The following is a 5,000-nucleotide window of genomic DNA, read 5'->3' as shown; positions in this document are numbered from 1 at the left end:
TTTTGTATCTTTCATGGTTTCAAGGTGATGAATCATATTGAATTTTGCGATTCTCTGACCTTTAGCTTACCACAAGGTAAATCTTTTTTCAAACTGCCCGATATGTTGTTTTTTGATCAAATACATACAAACTAACAAGCCAATGAACCAGTCACATGTGCTGTGTTCAGTACTATAAGCAAATGGTATAATGTTCACAATTCAAACAACATTTCACGTGATAAACATCAGCATGCTAATATTAGCATTTGGCTCAAAGTGCCGCTGTGCAGAACAACTCAGTCATGTTTCCCCTGTTAACAATAAAAGTCCATACGAATGCAGTTTATGTGGTTGTGAAACTTGTTGGGGGACATTTTGTGTTTGTAACACTGTGAAAACAATTTATATTCTTGTTTGACAAGAACACGTTATATCCTTTTGTGTGCAAACTTATAAATGTATAAGATCAAATAATACTTGAAAACATAATGTTACACATTGTTTGCTCAGCTTTTGGGAATACAGGTATCAGTTTAACTGCTCTTTTAAGAAGACAAAAATATTCCTAAAGTTAGAACCCCATGTTAATAGAAAGTGGTTTGGCGAGAACCGTCTTTTTTTACTCTGCCTAGCAACAAGCACACGTCTATTACACAAATATCCTGAATCAATGTTTTTTTGGAGACATCACAACCTGTCTTATGTTGCCTTTCTACCAGTCAACCTCATGTCGCTCCACTTCTCTGTAAGCAACCTACTTCTTTCGAGGTAATTGTGTGTCTCTTACATAAAAAACTTAGTGTCAGGTAGGTCATTCAAAGCTTGTGAGGACCGTGCTGCCCCCCCCCCCCCTACCCTCGGGTCCTTTAATCCATGTCATTTGGCTTGCTGTCCTGGATAAGATCAAACACACATGTGGGGCTGACCTTCAGCCCAGCGTCCGCGCTGCATGCTGAGTATATCTCAGCAGGCATAGTGCGTCTAAACATTAACTTTGGGGACCGGGCACAGCTTTAGTGTGAGTGTGTGTTCTTGTGTGTGGTCTTATTTGCCTGTTTTGTAAGTCTATATGAAGACTTCTGAAAAGCTATAAAGCGAGACAATTTTATATTTTGGTGCTTGGCAGTCAGATTGAAGAGGCAGAGACAGGGTGAAGAACTGAAATCCATAATCTCTGTCATAATCACATACTTGCAGTGTTGGTGTGAAACAGAGTTCATGGTGCAGAAAGCACCTGCTGTACTGACGCAGCGCGACCAGAGTCCTTCTGGCACTACTGGGGCCGATATGCACTTGCACCCGGGGCCCACCTGCGCTGTGGGGCTCACATCCACATGCTGCCACCTGCAGTGAAGGCTTTTTTTACCACCGCTCAGCATGGTTAACAATCTTGGAGCTGACGCCAGCAGCTGTTCTTCCAGTCCATTATGAGCACAGTTGAGGCTTTGTGTGTGGCAAAGAAAAGAGCTACTTGTCAAAACTGTGACGTAAAAGTCCCTTGCCCTGTGTCACCGTGTCAGGAGAGATTTTGGGTCAAAACCTAGCTATGTGTGAACATTGTCACGTACGGCATTATAAATGACTCAGGGTAGCATATCAGACACATTCACAATCAGATTTACTTTATCTTGCTGCCTTCTTGTTCATGGACTGCTTCTTGCAATACAAAATGAAAGTACACTGATAAATAATAAGCAAGAAGCATAACTGGTAAAGTATTTAACTATTTTTCTTTACTTTCCTGCATCCTCAGATTACAACTTCCTAATGTGTAGGAAATACAATCATATCTTAAAGTATACACATTTTTATTTGTTTTTAATACAAAATCAATTGGGTGTTTGCTCTGATATGACCTCCAAGGTCATTTGCATTTGCCCCATGACCACTGGGGGGCGATAGGGCATTACCTGACCAATGATTGGGGATCTGTTCCCCAATAAATCAAGTGCTTCCCCCTCAAGACCCAAGGAGCTACACAACCACTAACTGAATGACTAATGAATGAATGAATGTCATTTGTAGTCATATCAGTTTTAGCTGACCTTGACTCCAACGCCTTGTACCTATGATCACACTGAAAACCATTAAAGCTAACAACAACAATGCTGTTGCAAAGTGGCACAACTACTGTGGTGTTTCAAAGTGTATAGGTGTGTTTTGCAAATTATATTTTCCTGGAAAGTCAAAGGCCTCTCACGTCATGTTAGGTCAAAATAACTCAGGGGAAAAAAATGGTAGAGCACACAAGTGAAAGGCAGAGATTTAGAAAACTGTAAGACAACAAAGTCTTCCTCCAAAGAGTCCGTACTGAAAATCCCCAGTAATGGATTTTTCTGAAACACATAGACCACCTTTCCACATGCACTAGTTGAATACATTTGAGCATTTTCTCATAGGAAATCTCTGATAAACCCTAATCTCTCACCTTTGTTTTATGCTACCAACAGCCCAGTCTCACCCCCTCTAGCACTTTGAAGTCCAGAAAAGCGGCCATTGTTTATTTCAGAGTGGGGTGAGAAAATAAATCGGCTGATCTGACAGTCATGAGAATATGGAAATATTGCACATTGGAATTTGAGTTTGAGAATGCCCTTAAAAGGAATGATAACTTGTAAATCTGCAACTATCATGAATTTGATTTGTGGTGGCATGAATGGAAATATTGTTGTGGGAGGATTTATTGTCGTGGCGTGTGGGAACTTAAGAACCGGGTGCTGAGAGAGGGAGAGCGAGGGGGAGGACGAGACACACTAGATTTCATTTTGATCAGATGCTGAGTTTCCTGCTGTTATGGTCGGCTAACTGTGTGTTCATGAATAGAAACACATGCCTGGTGCTTATATTATAAATGTGTAAATTATTATAAAAAGCTTTTCTGTCAACACCTATGGAAAATATGGCCGTAGAAAGTCACAAGACTGCCTTTGTAATTAGCCAGTGTCAAACATTTTACTTCCTCAACCACCTGTCTTTCAAAGACACACACACCAACACACACAGACACACACACACACACCGACACACGCACACACACACACACACACACACACACACACACACACACACACACACACACACACACACACACACACACACACACACACACACACACACACACACACACACACACACACACACACACACACCTGTCACAAAGTAGGACACTGCATTGAGTTACAGTTCTACCCAGGATACTTTTGTTTTGGCTTATTGACAACATTGTAATGTATTAATAAAAATATCACTGTCATAAATATAACAATAGTCTTTAGGATTGATTTCCATTCTCCTTGAACTTACACAGCTCACCAACCTTTTAAAAGAGGCAGACAGGTAATCAATGTTTGACATTTAAATACATCAGAAAATGGGAAGCTGGAAACCAGAATCATATGAACAATTGATAGAACTCTTTCAAATTCTACTTAAACAATTGTAAAAGTAACTGGGAGCACTTGCTTTTCAAACCCCAAAGCAATAGGAAAGCTAGAATAACCAAGACTTAACATTACTCATTGTTTTGTGCTACTTGAATACATGATATTACATATTTGTTCAGGTCCTATAACCAACCACATACAGTCATAACATTTGATCAGGAAGGAGGCTAATAGGTTATGTCAAATACAAATATATAATCCTGGCATTAATATCCAGTACTAATCTTAAATGTAGGCATACCCACTCCATTCCAAGACCAGTCCAACCATAAACCAGAACGAAATCTTAACACCAAAATGTAATGGTTTTCCTTGTGTGGACCAAAAATGGAAGTGAGTCCCCATAGTGTTGGCACCTACCATCACTGAAGGTAAAAGCAGAAGCCAAACAAGAATAAACATTATATAATAAAACTTAACTTGTGTGCCTGACCTAATTTAATGTTTATGATGTCCAACATCCTCCTGCTGTGGCAGAAATGCATCAGATTCCAGTAAGAGTGACAACAAGGATAATGATGATGATGACCACTGAACTTTACAGCTTGAGCCACTCCATTACCGAGAACCTGGTGGATATTTTAGACTGCAGCTCTCACTGCTGTAGAATGTAGATAAACACATACCATTTAAGTTCCCTGTCATAATCCTACAGTCAACAAAACCTTCCCTGGCAACACTGCCCAACCAGTTTAAAAAGCTAAGGCATAATTACAGTACCCCTAATTACTGGGTTACCTCTATGTATGTATTTATATATGTATGTATATATGTATGTATGTATGTATATATGTATGTATGTATGTATGTATGTATGTATGTATGTATGTGTGTATGTGTGTATGTATGTATGTGTGTATGTGTGTATGTATGTATGTATGTATGTATGTATGTATGTATGTATGTATGTATGTATGTATGTATGTATGTATGTATGTATGTATGTATGTATGTATGTATGTATGGCAGGCAGGAAGGCAGGCCATGCCACTTTTCGCAGAGGAAACTGGGTTTAAGATGTGGGAGGGGGCAGCTGGAATCCCTAAACTGCATTTCTGCATATTTCTCCTCAAGGCGTAAAAACTATTTTAACTAGTATGCCTGAAAATAGTGTATAAGCTATTATATATAAAACATGGAGATGCATTATATTTAAATGCAACTGAAAAATCAATATAAGGTGAGGAAATAAGAGGAAGGTTTAGACATGTCATACTTTTTTTCGAAAAAATAGCTTCCTTGCTCTCACTCTATTTTCACTGCTACAACTCAAAGTTATATTTACCCTATGTTGCTCTGACTTTTTTGCAACTAGACTTTTCCCTCTGCCTTGCCAAGAGATGGAGAGAGAAAAAGAGTCAGCCATGCTGGATCCGAACTGATGTTCCCAGGGTCTTATCTTCCCATAGTTATCATTGCAAGAGATTGGTATATACCTTTTGCAATACAAATTGCAAAATAATGAAGGGAGACATTGCCAGATATCAGGGATCAAAATCCAGAAACAATATTGCTGGCTGATTTGATTGCAATTGGTTTTAACATGTAGAACCTCAGTAAGCTGGGTGATTGCAA

This window comes from Notothenia rossii, assembly GCF_949606895.1.
Source record: "Notothenia rossii genome assembly, chromosome: 8".
Lineage (NCBI taxonomy): Eukaryota > Metazoa > Chordata > Actinopteri > Perciformes > Nototheniidae > Notothenia > Notothenia rossii.
This window is presented reverse-complemented; position numbering follows the sequence as displayed.